The 19,057-nt window shown below is 34.2% G+C and overlaps 1 protein-coding gene and 1 non-coding gene across 5 annotated transcripts in view; one reads left to right on the top strand and one right to left on the bottom strand.

Annotated features, from left to right (window-relative positions):
• Nucleotides 1-19,057, top strand: part of ERBB4 (erb-b2 receptor tyrosine kinase 4) — a 1,210,589-nt gene that overhangs the window by 455,902 nt on the left and 735,630 nt on the right. The gene's annotated exons all lie outside the window — the stretch shown is intronic.
• LOC119472209 lies at nucleotides 2,284-2,390 on the bottom strand. Its single transcript, XR_005201329.1, has one exon. It is a non-coding gene; the product is annotated as a U6 spliceosomal RNA (small nuclear RNA).

Here is a 19,057-nt window from a genome sequence, read left to right on the forward strand (position 1 = left end):
AGAAAGTGAAAGACACATCTTACATGGCAGAAGATAAGAGAATAAAAGAATTTGTGCAGGGAAACTCCCCTTTATAAAACTATCAAATCTCATTAGACTTATTCACTATCATGAGAATAGCACATGAAAGACCTGCCCCCACGATTCAGTAACTTTTCACCGGTTCCCTTCCATGATATGTGGAAGTTGTGGGAGCTACAATTCAAGATGAGATTTGGGTGGGGACACAGCCAAAACATATCATTCTGCCCCTGGCCCCTCTGAAATCTCATGTCCTCACATTTCAAAACCAATCATGCCTTCCCAACAGTCCCCCAACACCTTAACTCATTTCAGTGTTAACTTAAAAGTCCCACAGTCCAAAGTCTTACCTGAGACGAAGCAAGTCCTTTCACCTACGAACCTGTAAAACCAAAAGCAAGTTAGTTACTTCCTAGATACGATGAGGGTATAGGCATTGCATAAATACATCCATTTCAAATGGGAGCAATTGGCCGAAATGAAGGGCTAAAGTTCCCATGCAAGTCCAAAATCCAGTGGGACAATCAAATCTTAAAGCCCTCCCAAAAATGATCTCCTTTGACTCCATGTGGCATATCCAGGTCACACTGATGCAAGAGGTGAGCTTCCATGGTCTTGGGCAGCTCCACCCCCATGGCTTTGCAGGGTACAGCCTCTCTCCTGGCTGCTTTCATGGGTTGGTTTTGAGTGTCTGTGGCTTTTTTAGGCACATAGTGCAAGTCATTGGTGGATCTATAATTTTGGGTTCTACAGGGCAGTGATGCTTTTCTCACAGCCCCACTAGGCAGCGCCCCAGTGAGGACTTTGTGTGGGGGCACCCACCCCACATTTCCCTTCAGCACTGCCCTAGCGGATGTTCTCCATGAGCACCCACCCCTGCAGCAAACTTCTGCCTGGACATCCAGACAATCCCATACATCCTCTGAAATCTAGGCAGAAGTTCCCAAACCTCAGTTCTTGACTTCTGGGCACCCCCAGGCTGAATACTACATGGAAGCTGCCAAGGTTTAAGGCTTGCATCCTTGGAAGCCATGGTCTGAGCTGTACCTTGGCCTCTTTTAGTCACTGCTGGAGTGGCTGGGACACAGAGCACTAAGCTCCCAGACTGCACACAATAGAGGAATGCTGGATTAGACCCATGAAACCATTTTTCCCTCCTAGGCCTCCAGGCCTGTGATGGGAGGGGCTGCTGCAAAGGTCTCTGACATGCCCTGTGGATATTTTCCCCATTTTCTTGTTGATTATAATTCAGCTCCTTGCTACTTATGCAGACTCCTGCAGCTGACTTGGATTTTTCCTCCAAAAATAGAATTTTCTTTTCTATTGCATTGTCAGGCTGCAAATCTTCCAAACTTTTTTGCTCTGTTTCCATTTTAAAACTAAATGCTTTTAACAGCACCCATCACCTTTTGAATGTTTTGCTACTTAGAAATTCCTTCTGCCACATACCCTAAATTATCTCTCTCAAGTTCAGAGTTCCACAAATTTCTAGGGCAGGGACAAAATGCTGCCAGTGTCTTTACTAAAACATAATAAGAGTCACCTTTGCTCCACTTTCTAACAAGTTCTTCATCTCCATCTGAGACTACCTTAGCCTGGATTACATTGTCCATATAATTATCAGCATTTTGGTCAAAGCTGTTCAGCAAGTCTCTAGGGAGTTCCAAACTTTCCCCAATTTTTCTGTTGTCTGATCCCTCTAAACCGTTCTAACCTGTTACCCAGTTCCAAAGTCACTTCCACATTTTCAGGTATCTTTTCAGCAGTGCCACACTCTGCTGGTACTAGTTTACTGTATTTGTTGGTTTTCATGCTGCTGATAAAGACACAGCTAAGACTGTGTAATTTCAAAAGAAAGAGAGGTTTAATGGACTCATAGTTCCATGTGGCTTTAAAATCATGGTGGAAGGCAAAAGGCATGTCTTACACAGTGGCAGACAAGAGGGCATAATAGAACTTGTATAAGAAAACTATCAGATCTCCCGAGACTTACTCACTATCACGAGAACAGTACAGGAAAGACCCTCCCCTATGATTCAATTACATCTCACTGGGTCCCTCCCACAACACGTGGGAATTGTGGGAGCTATGATTCAAGATGAAATTTGGGTGGGGACACAGCTAAACCACATCAATTGATTAGGGCAGTGTTGTATAGCTTTAGTTGGTATTAGATTTTCTTCATAATTGCCATATTTACATTCAACTATATTATTTTAATTTTTAATTTTTATATTTTTTAATAAAATATTTTATAAAGTTAAAAATATGGAACACTTCACAAGTTTGCATGTCATCCTTGTGCAGCGGCCATGCTAATCTTCTCTGTATCGTTCCAGTTTTAGTATATGTGTTGCCGAAGTGAGCACTATTTTAACTTTTATTGAAACGTTTTCTACATAAATGTATCTTAATTGAATTCAATATTACTGCCAAAAATGACACTCTAGTATCTCCATCATCAGTATAAAATAATAAGATATTAATGCAAAGAAAAAGCATGATTGCTAAAGCCTCAGAGCCTTAGGAATTGTTTCTCTAACAAGAGTTAGAGAGTAGTTTAAGATACAGAAACAGAGCGCTGAGACTTTCTTCTTATATAATCCAGAAGGAAAAGCTTTTACACAATGTGATTCAGTTCTATATAATCTATTTTCTACATATCTGAAATAATTTTGAATACTAATCTTTGGAAAATACTGGACTCACTTGTCTGCAATAATGCACACATGATCTATAATCTTAAAGTTTATGATCTGACAAACTAATTTTTAATGATATTCTAGGAGCTTGTGACTCAATGGACTTTTCATATGAGGTTTTTAGCATGACGTTTAAGTGTTAGAGAATTCTACTGACTGAGGCATTTGGGGACCAGTGGCATTTCCAAGAGTCATCTAATTTTATTTCTTAGGGAATTTCCTAAAGGAGCATTCTGGTCTCCAGTTTTTTTGATAAATTGTATCTTTTTGAAAGAGAAAGGACATTAGTGTCTATCAATTTTACTTATTTGACCTTGGACAAATTCCTTAACATTTTGCTGTCTCAGTTTCTTGTGTACAAAAGAATGCCAACACCCACAAGGGGTCAAATGCAATGGTAAAACGTGCAGTCTACCATAATTCCTGACATATAATAGAAGTTCAAACATATACTTTTTTTTCAATTTTGAAATAAAAATATTTCTAGGAAAGTGCAAATGCACTTGACTTGTGCTTTAAAGTCATCTCAATATCATAAAGAATGTGAAATTGCTTTTGTGAGACTTTAGAGATGGATTATAGTATTGTGGTAGGATCATGGGCTCCAGTGTCTAAGCATGGTTTGAGTTCTCACTTATTAGCAGAATGAACTTAGGCCAGGTCTATTTTTTTATTTTTATTTTTTTTGAGATGGAGTCTCACTCTGTTGCCAGGCTGGAGTCCAATGGCATGATCTCAGCTTACTGTAACCTTTGACTCCCTGGTTCAAGTGATCTCCTGCCTCAGCCTCCCAAGTAGCTGGGATTATAGGCATATGCCACCACGCCCAGCTAATTTTTGTATTTTTAGTAGAAACTGGGTTTCACCATGTTGGCCAGGATGGTCTTGATCTCCTGACCTCACGATCCACCCACGTCAGCCTCTCAAAGCACTGGGATTACAGGCGTGAGCCACCCCTCCAGGTCTAGGCAAGATCTTTAACTCATATGTGGCTCAGTTTCTTTAATGTAAAATGATTATATTAATGGTACTACTTTCTGAGTTGTAATGACTTTTAAATGAGTTAACACATCTAGTGAGCACTACGTGTTTAGTGATTAAGATGCCTAATGATGTTTTAAAAAGTAAGATAGTTGTCAGCAAAGAAAAACTCCTGAAACTATGTGTTGAATTACATTTCCAGTGAACAGACACACAAAAGTTGCTTTAAAATTAAAATCTCAGCCCCTTAAAAAGAAAAAAAAATCCATAAACAAGCTATGCACTGAAAAAATAAAAATAAAAAAACTACCTACCAATCTTTAATATTTAGGCACATACTGTAAAAAACTTAATATTTGCAAGTTTTCCATTTCTATTTTTATTAAGATTAAGACATACCTACAATTCTCTTAAGCTCTGCATACGTGCTTATATAAGACAAATGAGTCATTTAACTAGGACCAGTAATCTTTTGAGTTGTAGCAAATAGAATACTGATAGCATCAGTATTTTGCCTATGTTGATTACATACTTAACTGAAAGCTATTACTTCTCCAAATTAAATTTCTATATAAGATGTTTCATATATTACCATTCTTTTTGCCCCCTAAGTGGGTGATGGAACTAAAAAAGTCCTCTAATTAACATATGACACCATGTAACATAAAATTTTTAAAAATTTATATCCCAATGAGAAGTCAGATAAACAATGTGGTGAATTCTCATTTTTTCCATGTTAAAAATTTTATGGTAAAGATTATTATTTATAGGTAACTTTTAGCATAGCGATCTTGATATATTTAATTTTTAATTATTTTTTAGGTAACCCAAAAGCTTAGCCAGTTTGCAGGTTTATTATTAGCTTGAGTCTCCAACATTTTTGTTCAGCAAATACATTTTTATTTTGTGAGTAGAGAAATGGCAAAAGAAAGATAGATGGAAGAAACAAAAGAGGCAAAAATATGGGATAGGAGAGGAAAAGGAGAAGGAAGGGGAAATAAAAAGGACTAATAAAAAGAGGAAGAAACACAGAAAGAGAGGCAGACAAGAGGGCAGACCGATAGGTAGGGAGGACAAAAGAAGATCCCGCACTGATTTTCCATGGTCCCTTTGAAGGGGAGGTGGTCATGGGAAGCAACAAAGATCCAGCAGGCTATGCCAGCTTGCTCTTCACCCAGTGTGCCTTTGCTTTTTTCTGTCTTATATATTGGAGCTTTCTAAATAAGGTGTTATTTGCAAAAGGTATCTCTACAGCTAAAGTTTGGAAATATCTACAGGCTGTGTCAGCTGTTCCCAACTGATGGGCTTTGTCTACAGGACTTTTGGGTAATGGTGGAGAAACTCTTCTCCAGTCACCCACTACAGCTTTCTCCAGTGTCAATATAGATGGTTCTGCACAGATCTCCATTTAGCATCTTAGTGCACAGTGAGAACCTTGAGAACTGCCAGTCTATCCTGATTTTCACCAACAAATGTTAGAGAATGTGTCAACAATTTTTGTTTTGTTTAAAATTCCAAGGACTACATTTTTTTAAACAAACGTAAATGTGCACTTTAATTTTGCATCATGAGATACCCCTGAGTTTCAAGAGACTACAAAACATATTGCTGTATGTGAAGTTATTTCTTCTTGGGAAAGAGGATGGGGAAGAGAAAAAAGAGTAAAGAAGTGGCATCAGCATCCCTGTCTTCTTTGACCACAGCAGGATGATATAATTCTGCAGATTGATGGTCAGAAGCAAGCTCTCTGAATCAGGCTTGAAGACAACAAATACCTTGATAGCCCTATACTACTAAAGCTTAAAACTATGGCTTTGTCTTACTTCAAATGTGTTTCACTGATATAAGAATATCATAGAATAATAAGGAAGAAAGCTTATGATTTTTTCCTTGAATTAATAAGCTAAATAGTTCAACCTTCCTGACAGAGAACATATTTCACCCAGTGTATGATTCTGTCAAGTTTTAGGGAGAAAAATGTCAATCAAAGTGTACACTAAGTAAAAGCAAAACCACAAACCCAAATCAAGAAAACTCTACTCATTACTATTCTGTCAGTTTATTAAAATAAATAAATTTTTCTATGTTTAACTTTGTCTCAAACATAGATCATTGTGTATTTACAGTTCTAAACAAGTATTCTCTAGACATGCTTCTATATGCATGTTTTATATTTTTATTATGAAGAGATATGTTGAATTTCAGGTGAATTGTAAAGTGTAATTCTAATTTAATTTAAATTATTATTTGAACATGTATAGAATATTACAGATAAACTGTATTGCTTATTTTCAAAGTCACTAAAAATATGTCACAGGGACATATATGCCACATTAGGTTGACTTTGAACAATATATTCTGTTATGCACCAGGCACTGGGTTAGCTGCTAGGAATCCCAAGATAAATAGGATCAGTTCTTTGAACATGAAGAGCTCACAATGCAATGGGAGCTCAGTGCAATGGAAAATTAGTCAAATTATTATAATGTGATACAATATTAATCATATAGGAGTGTGAACAAAATGCCTGGGAAGCATGACATTGGGATAGAAAAAAATCCACAAATCTGTGAGGTTAATAAGGTATAGTCCTTAGGTTGTATTTCTAGCACAAAGAAAATAATGCTTTAACTGTTTTTGGTTGAGTAATTCCTTCCCAGTTCATAAGGACCATTGAATGCAAGAAAATGAACAATGACTTACCTTTAAACAAGATTATCCAGTTATGTTTTGTATTGTACAGAGAAAGCAACATGTTTTAAATAGTATTCTCTTTCAGAACATAAAATTTATTCACAAAATGACAGTGAATTTATAATACTTCACAGTTCTTTAACATTCAGAATGTTTCTCTTTTAAATCATGTTTAATTATTTTCAAAGTGGAAATATATTTTAATGTAGTAAATAGAAGAGGTGCATTATAGAAAAAATCAGACATTGAATTGCATAACAGAGAAAGGGCAGTCTTTTCTTTCTAATGAACTCCTCCATTCCCTATACAACTCAGAAATAGTTTTAAAATATGGTGTACATCCTCCCAGAATTACGTGTATCTTTTGATCACAAGAGAGGGAAACAGGTAGGTCAAAACCCAGATATGTAGTGATTGTAAAGATTTGGAAGATTTAATACCAAGAAAGAATATAAAATATCTAATTAATGCTTTTTTTATATCAATTGCATTTTTGAAAAATAATACTTTGGTCATATTGCATTAAAATCACATATATTAGTTTAAATAATTTTACCTGTTTAACGTAGGTACTAAATAGTTTTAAATTATAAATGCATCTTGCATTATTGACTCACATTATATTCTAATATACTGTTCTAGAAAGTGAAGGGACACTTATCAAAATGAATTCCCTTTCAGCTTACCTGAACATGAAGAACAAGGTAACAAATGCCACAAGCAAAAGTAGCAGAATGTGTAACTCCTTGAGGCAGGAGAAAGATAATTTCATGTAATTAAAGAAATTGAGTATTCAGTGTAGCTAAGCTTCTGGAAGAGAAAGAAGTCCAGTGAGATCTATCTATCATGCAATGAAATAGAAGGATGAATTGATGGATAAATTGATGGATGGATAAATAGATAGAGACAGATATAATATTGCTGTGTGGAGAATGGAGTATAGAAGTGGAAAAGAGAAAAAATTGAAGAAATATTGGCTAGTTAATTACAGCAGTCTAAGCAAGAAAAAATACTGTGTTAGATAATAAAAGTTATTGTAGTTTGAAAGGGTTGATGTGAGATGTGGTTTGGAAATAGAATTAATAGTACTTATGATGGCTGTAGATGTCAAGGATGAAGAACAGGGTGGAAGATCAATTGAATGGAAGAGATTCTGTTGACACTTAGTTGAATTAGATGGGAGAGATCTATAGTTTCATTTAGGAAATATTATATTTGTGATGCCTGTGGAACTTTCAAAGTGAGATATATCAAGAAGGCTTGTGGAATTATTACTTATGATATTTAACTCTTGTTCATATACATGACTAAACATGTCTCCTTTTGCATATGTTTATCCATGTTTATTGTTTCAAAAATCACATGACATTTTAGAAATAATATATATAAGCATAAAAGAAACAAGAGGAAAGAAATCCTCTCTTTGGAAAGAGGCTTTTTTTCTTTTAATACACTGAATTATCCCTGGATTGGTCTCTATTGGAGATGAAATTGACCAACAAATGAAATAAACACCAAAGTTGTTTTCAAAATATCAATACGTTATGGTCAAATAGGATGAATAAAATAAAACTTCTAAATGTTTTTCCAGTTTATTGAGATAAAAATTATTTGATTTTAGAAATAAATTGATCAGAGTTCTAATCAGCACAAATAAGAAGCCAGAAAATCAATAGATAAATGAGTTGTTAAAAAGCAAACCAAACACCAGAGATATAGAAAATCAAGTTATGAAGATGACCAGAGATAAAGAACAAAGATACATTTTTAAAGGAAGACAGAATTATTAAAACAAGTTGATGTGACCTGAGATATATGTATATATATAATTTTCAACATATACATTTTTGTCCAAGAAGGCAAAAAATGACAATTTCAAGGGGAGAGTTCTACCCACATAATTAATTTGAGAAGGGAATTATGGTAATCTGGAAACACTGCAAAGGAACTAATACTGAGGGGATGTGGACAAATCAGTGATCAAAAGAGGTAAATCTAGTCCCCAAGCAAAACTTACTAGCAGCAACTGTGGAGGTCTATGTCGAGGGTAGACAATGAAGCAAGGTCACTGAATAAGCTTCCAGCAGGAGAGGAAGCTTTTTATAATCTTTGCATTATTGTTGAAAAATATATGTACTGAAATACCATCTAGAAGTAATTTGTTTTTCTTAAGGAAATAAAAGAAGTGAGAAATGTGGGCATTGAGCAATGTTTAGAGTTCTTTTATAGGCAGTTTCTGACTTAACTGACCTTTATTTGTCATATATTATTTTCAGTTCAGGGTGATAAGAGCATTTTCAACTACTTGTGTTTTTCAGTTTTAATTCTTATTGCTATGAGCTCTTTAGAATATTGTTTTTCCAGGGATAGATTAGTTATTTTTTGTGGTATGCATGTTTCCTCACTAATTTCACATAACCTAATACTTTATCCTTAAAGAACCCTGGAAATCTTTGACTTTTGCCCCCTCTTAAAAAAACTATTTCTTCCCCTTAAAGAAAGTTTTGTCTTTTCTATGTTAAAAGTAGCTTGAAATGTGTGTGTGTGTGTGTGTGTGTGTATTTTGATCCAAATGCATAACACATTTCAATGTAGCCACATGTAATTCTATTCTTACGTGTACTTCTCCAATAATCACATTTTGAGCACCCATCATGTGCTACACACTTTTTAAAAATTATTATATACATATCATTTCTGTTCATTAATGACATTAATGCAAGATCATAACTTAGCACTCCATGTGTAAGTTTCATGTGTGCGTAAAATTGCTGACTTCCTAATAGACTCATCTATCAAGAACTGGTCCCTTGCCTATAACCAAATCTAAATAAAGCCATTAAAAATTGACGATCCCAGACATCCCGTACACAACAACACTAAAATGTCAGCAAGTTTTGAAATAAGATGATTAATAATGCAGATTTATGTACTTACCTGTGTCTCTCAGTAAGCAGAATAAACAAACACCGGAATCTCTTGAGAATAGTAACCCTCCAGAACTCTGCTTTAATGACTCTGAAGGACTCAAGACTAGTTATCTAAATGCTTCCCAAATTGTTTGCATTTGATCAAGACTTACCTTTTCTGTAAAACCTTCCTTGCTGCCAGTCAGGCAGAATGATTGCTTTTTCCTTTAGTCTCCATTGCTCTCAGTAGTCACTTCATTTATTTCATTCATCATACCATATTGCAATTACAAATTTACTTGTCCATTCCCCTGAGGTTCCAGATTATGAACTTTGACTTACTTGTTTATTTTTGTATCCTGTACCTTAGCACTGTTCTTGGCACATAGTGGACATTTGTGGTTTGTGAAATTGATTTACTGTAACTTTGTTAAAAGAACATATCTATAAATACTTATGGGGACACACTGTAGGAGTGTAAACTATCAGTGAGAATAACAGAATTAAGCTAAAACTATCCTGTCCATTTTTAAGATCAATAAAAAGTACTATGTATTTCTCATGTCAAGTATAGTGTGATAAGGGAGAACAATTTGGCTTCAAATATTATAGCAGAATCTTGGGATAGAAGTCTGCTTACTTCTCTTTCACCTGTCTTCTCTTCTTCACCTTGCTCTTACACTTTTAGAAGCTGCTTTTTTTTTTTTTTTTTTTTTTTTTTCAGTAAATGCTGATGTCTATAATTTAGGCCAGCTAATGGTTTGATATAACAAACCATTAGCTGAAAACAGCCATGCTGTCAATTAGATCTATTACAGGAGGTCAGTTCATCCTGGGGTTACACCAAAAAAAAAAAATGATGTTTTAATATTTAGTAATTACTATAAGACCATTGATATACAATCTTTTGTCTGCAGTTCACTTTAATATGCAAATAATCATTTAATTTCAATGGAATGGCTGTTTTAAAACTACAGTGAATTTATCATTTGTCTTCTCACCTGCATGCATGGATTTGCTAGAGGTGGTTATCTATGTGATAACTGTTACCTTTAAAATAGAATTAGCATGCTACAGATATCTTACTAAGTGCAGATAACCCTTCTAATCCCCACCAGCCACCATCCCCAATACAGATAACAGGGGCAAAAAAACTTTACAAATATAATTAGATAATGTCATCCTGGAAAAAAAATTGTAAAACAAAGCTGTATAGAGCTGACTTCTGAAATGGTAGAATTCTAAATTGCCATTGCCTTAGAGCCCAAACTAACATTGTCAGTTAAGGTAGAGCTTGTAGGAAAGCAAGACCAACATGTTCGTATGCCTCAGGAGAAGTCACCATTTCATATCTATGGCTGTCACGTGCAGATTGGAGATGTGCTATTAATTGTGCCTTGCTACTAGGTCCGTCAGAGCAAAACTGTGACAAGACATACCTGTTGGTAGTTCAAATTTATAACAACACACTGTAGCTATTGTAAATGGAGGTTGGTTATTTTACTATTTAAGAGAAAATCGTTATAGATACTTTTTTATTATGATAAACTTTCTTATAACTAAATAGCATGTGACTTACTATTTAGTACAGTAAACAATAAAGTATCTTGTATCTCAAGAGGAAATATCACGAATAAGAATTTTTTTGAGCAGCAGCCTCTTATTTATTTGAGACATGGTCTGACTCACTCAGGCTGTAGTGGAATGGCATGATTTTTTTTTGTTTGTTTTGTTTGTTTTTATAGAGAGGGGCTCTCTTCGGGTTGCTCAGACTGTTCTTGAACTTCTGGGCTCAAAAAAATACTGGGCTTAAACTCCTGGGCTCAAGCGATCCTTCCACCTTGGCCTCCCAAACTTCTGGTATTATAGGCATGAGCCACAGTGCCTGGTCAGCAGTAGCTTCTTAATTTGCATAGCCCAGTGCTTTCAAGTTTGTGCAGCCAGTTCCATGGATAATACAGTAGGTGTTAGAAAGTGGTTACCACCTCTTCCCTAATTTTTCTGTTATTTCTGCATCATTCCTGAATAAATATAGGAGTCATTAATTGTACATTTGAACTATTTATAGGATACCAATCTTGTATGGGTAAGTCTTATTTAAACTCATAGCAAAATTTTCTTACACAAACATTAATATTCAGCATATTTTTATTAGATCATCTTTCAAATGCATTTGCACATCACAATTATAAAACCGTATTATATAATATAATATTATATAATATCCCTAACTGGGAATTTCCTAATTGGAAAAGAAAATAAAAATTTCTTTTTATAAAGCATGCTCTAAGGGGCTAGCAGGAGTTTGAATACCAACAACGTATTTTCAGTTGCCTGTTAATCAACTCTCATCAAAGTGGGGATTTCCTTTAATCAAAGTTCTATCAAAACAGAACTCTATATATTTGTATTCCAGAACACTGATAAGCCCTAGATAAAGATGAACATTCAGTTTTCCCACTGGTGACTCTTTAAGGAAATAGAGGCCATGAGGGAGGATTTTTCTGAAATCTGGCCTCACTGCCTTTCCTCAAATTGTCTTTGTCTAAAACCTTTCTTCTCAAAGACTGCAAGAAAACTCTCCGTTTAAATGCAAAGTCAAGGATAGAACCCAGATTTTGTGAGCTTGCAATTCTTCTTTGAGGGTTGAAGGGAGCCCTTTTTAAGAAATGTAATGTAAATTAGTTACATTGTTTTGAAAGGGGCCTTTGGAAAGAGGAACCATGAAGATTAAGTGTACACTGCTTTTGAATAGCAGAGTACTCAAGATTTCAACTAAATAAAGTCCTACAGATACCCATTGTCTGGCATCCCAATTTAGCTAGGCTTCTTTTTCCACATTTTCTTGTCCTGCTCTGACTTACTAGTTACCCTAGCTTCCCAAGGTCTAAGCAGATAATTAAGCCAGAGATTTGTTTTGCATAATACTAAATCATGAACCTGCAGGTAGCAAACAAACAAAAAAAATGTTTAATATGAAAGACTCAGTATGTTTTAGAGAATGCATGACATGTATACTGTGTGAGTTTCAATGACTTAGTCATCTAAAGAAACATTAGGAAATCTGAGCCCTCAGTAAGCTACCACTTTTACTTTATTTTGAAGAACAAAATGGTCCTTTAAACTTTGTTTTCATAACTAAGATGAGAACGTACAATCTCATCTTAATGCCTCATAATAAATAACGTATGATATAAGTTATTTCACATTTTCACGAAGTTCTGTAAGGATATCCTGTAGTTACTATGGCATTGTCTTTTCTTTCTTTCTTTCTAATTAACTTTTAACTTGTAATTTGACTTGCACAAAGGCTACACAATTATCAGTCTACTAAAGTTCTAAAATCTTGGATTTAATAAACACTTATTTCTCAATTTTGCCTTCTCCATATTATTGTAACTGATCTCTTAAACCCCTTTTCTTCATGTACAAACCTGAAGTTTTCTCTCTGAAGCACACCTCTCATTTTCCTTTTATAAATTAAATTTTTTTCAGACTATGAAATTGTTTGCAGAGTGAGATTTCTCTTTTCCTTCCCTTTGCTTATTTTCAATTTTGTCAAAATATTAGGACATATAGAAAATAGCTCTGGTTTCTTATTGTGAAATTCTTCGCATTATGTATAAACTTACTTTGTATTAAGATATTCAGTCATAAATGCTCTGTATTCTGATACTCACATTGATTCCAGTTAAAACTTCATTAGCAATTGAGTCACAAGCCTTTTTCTCCTTTCTTTGATTTGTATCACAAAACAATTAATATTCAGTTGCTTTTTTTTTAATCTCTCTCATGCTTTACTCAAAAACATTTATAGAACTTGGATGTTTTCTCTAGGGTTTTATGCAAACTTTGGGAATTTTATTAGAATCCTAGAACTTTCTGAAATGTACCCATCAAAAGTTATCACCTCTATTATGAATTCTTTAGAAATGGATCCCAGGAGAAAACTTGGCATATAGCAAATCAGCCAGGAACAAGTTTAATAAAATCATTTTAATAAGTGGGGGAATAACACACAAGAGTTGTTTTGATAACTGCATGCCTCTGGTGCATTGAGTAATACAAAGCCAAATGCCAATTGTTTTCAGTACCTTAAAAAAATATCTCAAATTAGAACTCAGAAAATGCCTAGCGACTTTTTTCTCAGACTAATTGTTATAATCCAGCAATCAAGATGACACATGCTATAAGGCATTGTGAGTGCTCCAGAACAAAGGTAGTCCCTCTTTCCCAAGAATATTACTTTTGATATTTACATAGAAAAGAAACAAACAAAAATCTATCAGAAACTTAATAATTGTGTTGAGGAATTTCATATAATTTTCTGCACTATTTTCTGATTTTCTTTAATCTATACATAACACATTTATTTCATAAACATATACATGCAATTAATAGTCTTTATGACATATATGTCTATAATTTCACTAACCTTGAGAGTATTATTTATGGACTGTGTTAGTCCATTTTGTGTCATTATAAAGGAATACCTGAGACTACGTAATTTAGAGAGAAAAAAAGCTTAATGACTCATGGTTCTGCAAGCTGTGCAGGAAGAATGGCACCAGCACCTGCTTAGCTTCTGATGAGGCCCCAGGAAGCTTTCAATCATGACAGGAAGAAATGGGGAGCCAGCAAATCACATGGTGAGAGCAGGAATGAGAGAGGCAGAGGTACCAAGTTCTTTTAAACAACCCGATCTCACATGACCACAGGGGAAACACAAAGCCATTTGTGAGTTCACCCCATGACTCAAAAACCTCCCACCAGGCCCCACCCCAATATTGGAGATTATATTTCAACATGAGATTTAGAGGGGATGGAACAGCCAAACCGTATTATGGACTAAGGAGTTCTATTTTTCAACTGCTGATTTTTAATTGAACCAAGTTATCTTACTATTCATTTTATTTATTTATTTATTTTCATTGTCTCTTACTGGAAGGAAAGATTATCTTACTATCCAGTAATAGTATGATAACTTATATAATTTCTTTCTTTGGAAATACTTATTTTTTTCTGATGTGTCAGAGAATTAAAGTATCTATTTTTCCCTAATCATCATTAATAGCAACTATTTATTATATAAAAGCAATTAAATGGCATGATACTAACAAATCTTTATATATTTATAATGTTTTTACTGGCTGCTGAGTATATGTCACAGTTAACTTATAATTATTATAACACCACAAGGTGGGAAACTATCAATTTTCCCATTTCACATATGAAAATACTTAAATATGACAATGTTGTATGACTTGGCTGAGAGTTCACAGCTTATTAATGGCAGAGTGAAGATTTAAACCCAGACAAGTAGCTTCATTGTTTTCATTCTTAATATTTTTGCTATTATCCTCTTCTTTATTGTAATTTTTTTTAGATATACTTCTCTCACACCATTGAGTTATACGTATCAGATGGGTTCCAAGAGTTTGGTTAGGTTCGTCTTGTATATTCTGAGTTTTGTTTCTCATTTTCTTTTCTTTTTTTATTCTTATAAGCATGGAGAAAAATAATTCTCTACTTTTTTTTCATCTGTAGAAACAATAATAGTATTATCTACTTCATAGGACTTTCATTAAGTTTAAATGACCTAATGTATTAAAAAGCACATAGCACAGTGGTAAGTCCTTGATAAGCAAATCCAAATTGTTATATTTTATTTCATTATGACATAAATCATTCTCTGGAGATACTTTCCATTGGGATGTGCTCACCTGTATGCTCAGATAGGGTCTAAAAGTTATAGTTCCTGCCTTTTGGAAGAATAAAGTATGGAAGCATTTCCATATAGAAAAGAGGAAAAAGACCATCTAGCTCATTTGGTAATTAAGCAAACTGAGATGATCAGACATATGAAGTAACATCCTAGAATTCATATCAGTAATTTCCCTGTGTTTCTCTATTGCCTAATTTTATTGTACTACAATATCCTAAAGTTGCTTCCACTAAGAAAGCATCATTCAACATATATAACATATTCAGTCATCCAATCAACAAATACAATTATACTATAAAGGAATGCAGTAGTAAGAAGGCCAGATTGGTGTTAGTTAAATTTGTATATATTGCATATATTTTAAAATTCTATTTCTGTAAACAGTATCATTTTTCTTAGCCTCATGAGCCTTCACTCTTTGTTCAGTAAAGAGATGCAAAAGTCAGAAAAATTAGAGTAACTTTTCAACTTGTTGTCCTGTCTGGTTTTGTTGATGTGAACTTGATTGTAACACTGTAAAGATAAAGACACTGGTATAATTCCAGTCTCCAAGGAGCAGAAAAATGTTTCTTTTTTATGTTCCTAAACTTTAATAATTCCTGCATACTGAATAAGAGCAATAGTCAATAAGCCAGTATAATATCTGATATGTAAATAAGACTTTTATTTTATATGAATAGTCCATCCTGTTCTACAATTCTAATAACTATGTATAATTTCCTAATGGTATTTAAATTAAACCGTTTAACAAGTTCTTCACAAAAATACATGAAAATTATGTACACACAATGATCATAATTAGGTAGTTTTAGGAAATAATTTGTTTCCCATAGACATTGCTAATAATTCTCTACCTGTGACCTAGGGTTATAATAATTTTTCCAAGGTCACAGAGGTTCTTTAATGAAGTAGACTGGAGAGAATATCATGTGTGGGATCTTCATATAATTAGGAAGAGAGAAAATACTGAGAGAGATGAGTATTTGCTTCCTAATGGTCATTTACTAATGCAAAGAGTGTGAACAGTCTGGGTTCTGAATAAAACATGTAATAAATTTTGCTTTTCCTTATTAGCTTTAAAGATATGCTTTAAAATCCTTTTCTTATTATAAAGGAAAATAAGTTTATTTCAAAAATATGGGCAAACAAAAAGGCAAAAGAAATTAAGAATCACTTAAAATTTCCCAATGTAAAACCAGCAATTATTAACAGTATCTCCCCCTGCAGGGGTCATGCAAGATGGCACGGCGACCACTGACAGTGTTAAGAGGGGGTTATAATACTGCAAGTAAATTTGCCCTACTTCAATTCCTGATAATTCCTTCTAGTTGCATGGAAATTACATACATCTTTAAGGAAAAGTCAGTGAAGTAGGGTTGTAAGTAATACCCTAATCATCTGAGATTTTAGTTTTCCTGCCTGGTAGAAAAAGAGTTCAAAATATAATTTAAGTTTAGATTAAGGTAATTTAAGTTTATTGCAAAAATAAGTTATAAATCTATACTTGAATTTTAGAAAGAGATTTATCCTTGCCACATCATTTTGACCTTAGTATATCTTTCTCTACTTTCTTTACCTGTCTCCTGCTCTTCGGCTTCTTCTTCCTTCTCTCTCACCCCAAGGAAAGTGCCATTATTTTTCATATTCTGTTTTTCTGTATAGACATTTCCACACTTTATATACAAAAAGCTAGGTATGTGTCATTGTCAGTTTTGGGAAACTAGTAATTATGAACTCCTTCTGGGAATAGGTAACTGTTTTTAAAGTCAAATTAATCACCCCAAAAGGGTGAGGTGACCAAGATAACATAAGATGGAAAAGGAATGTAAAAGGGCGGAGATTGTCAGAACAAAGAAACATTGCACCTGTCATCACATTAGTTTAATTTTAACAATTGAAGCAAATCACTAAAGATTGTGGACACAGAGAGGAAAAAAACAAAACTCCAAGAATTGATATTACCTTATAGTAAGCCATTGTTTTAATCATCAGTTAGCTGAGATGTTGGTGAAGGCATTGTACCTTTATGGGGCCCTTTAAATAACATTTGAAGTATATAGATGTGGAAGAATTAAATTGGAATCTGGGAGTATGGACTGTGTATCAGTGTTTTGTTTTTAAGCTCTGAATATGATTATGACATGCATCTAGGATTGAGAACTGTGGAGCAAGCATGTCTAGGTGAGTAATCAGTTATAGTCTTTCAAGGACATAGAGTCAGTTTTCAGGATTTGAAGGCACAGGGACCAAGTTCCAAGACTAGATGCTTCTATAGGCTAGACCACTTTGAGCTCACAATCGCTAGATCTCCAGGGAGCTGTAGAGGCTGTTAAAGGCTGAAACAGTTTTTCCTCTAAGGAGAAATAGAGCAGTGCAACTTTCAAACCTGTGTGTAAGAGAGAATTATTACAACTGCCTCAAGTCAAAGAGGTTTCAAGAAATATAGTACAATGGACATTGAATAACTGTTATAATAGCAGTGATTACAAATAATAGGTTTATGATTTTAATATTTCTTTTCAATTGCATTGCATTTTGTTTAAGTTTCTTGATAGGAATTATCTTTAGAGGAAATTTGGTAGAGTTTATTTTCAGATAAGTAAATCAAAGTGCCTAGTTTCTAGACTGAGTGTCTGTTGACCAGACCATGTGTTCTAATGGCATCATTTATCTGCATGCAGGTTTCTGAAAGGCTGACAGCTGCAAATAGGACTAACACATCTGACCAGGAAAGGCAGAGGCTGAGTAGTCACACTTTATTGTGGAGATAGTAAACCCTTAATAACGAAGGCCTGGAAGATGTTTTATAAGCATACCTTGTGCTGGGTTGCTCTATGCAACTTGTCCTTATCGAGGAAAGATATTTCAGAATAATTATAATACTCAGTAGGCACAAGCTACATAAGATTCACCTATTATGTAATTTAGATGAAACAAACTAACAAAAAGAATAAAGATATATTAGTCCCTTCTACCTTGCTGTGAAAAAATATCTGAGACTGGCTGATTTACAAAGAAAAGAGCTTAATTGGCTCATGGTTCCACGGGAAGTACAGGAGGCATGGCACCAGCATCTGCTTCTGTGGAGGCCTCAGGGAGCTTTTACTTGTGGCAGAAATCAAAGTGGGAACAGACATCTACATGGCAGGAGCAGGTCCAAGAGAGAGGGCAAGGGAAGGTGCTAAACACTTTTAAATAACCAGATTTCATGAATACTCACTATTCAGTACCAAGAGGGTATGGTGCTAAACCATTCAGGAGAACTTCACTCCCATGATCCAGTCACCTCCCACAGGGTTCCCCCTCCAATATTTGGGGTTACAATTTGATATAAGATTTTGGTGGGGACACAGATCCAAACCATTTCTGAAGATATTCATCAAACTTCAAAATGTGCAATTTAGCCAGGAAGAATAAAAAACACTAATATTAACTAACAGCCCAAAAGTTGTTTAAATGTTCATTGAAACTTTTCTTTTCCAAAGTGGAATTCCCAATCATCCATTTTATTAATATATTCTTACTTTGAAATTCAAATTGTTTAAATTTTATGTTATGAAATTAAGTTTTTAAAATAAGGCTATTTTAATTGATATAAAATGTAAAATCAGGTTGGTACTTGTATACAGTCTTATATTAGCTTTTAATGTATTTTTCTATTTGCTTTCCTTTGTCAACTATTGCCAAAATTAATATACATGCAGATTGCTAGTAGCAAGTGGAAACCCCAGTTTTATTATTGTTATTATTATTTCAGAATTATATTTTAAACAAAGCAGGACTTAAATGATCAGTTTTTTTTTTTTTTTTTCTTTTTCTTTGTCTTGTTTTTCTGAACTCGAATCACTTGTAGTATGTAATAACTACTCTGATTCTTCATAATTATTATAAAAGGCAGAAAAAGTATCCAAACTTAAGCAATAATACAGTCCTCTTACAGAATTGCCTTTTATATGTTCAATAGTGCAGAACTGATCAGAATGTGCAGAAATCCTATGCAGTGCCTTGAGATTAATTGAGTAGTG

The sequence above is a fragment of the Cebus imitator genome, unplaced genomic scaffold (assembly GCF_001604975.1).
Source record: "Cebus imitator isolate Cc_AM_T3 unplaced genomic scaffold, Cebus_imitator-1.0 Scaffold89, whole genome shotgun sequence".
In the NCBI taxonomy this organism is placed as follows: Eukaryota; Metazoa; Chordata; class Mammalia; order Primates; family Cebidae; genus Cebus; species Cebus imitator.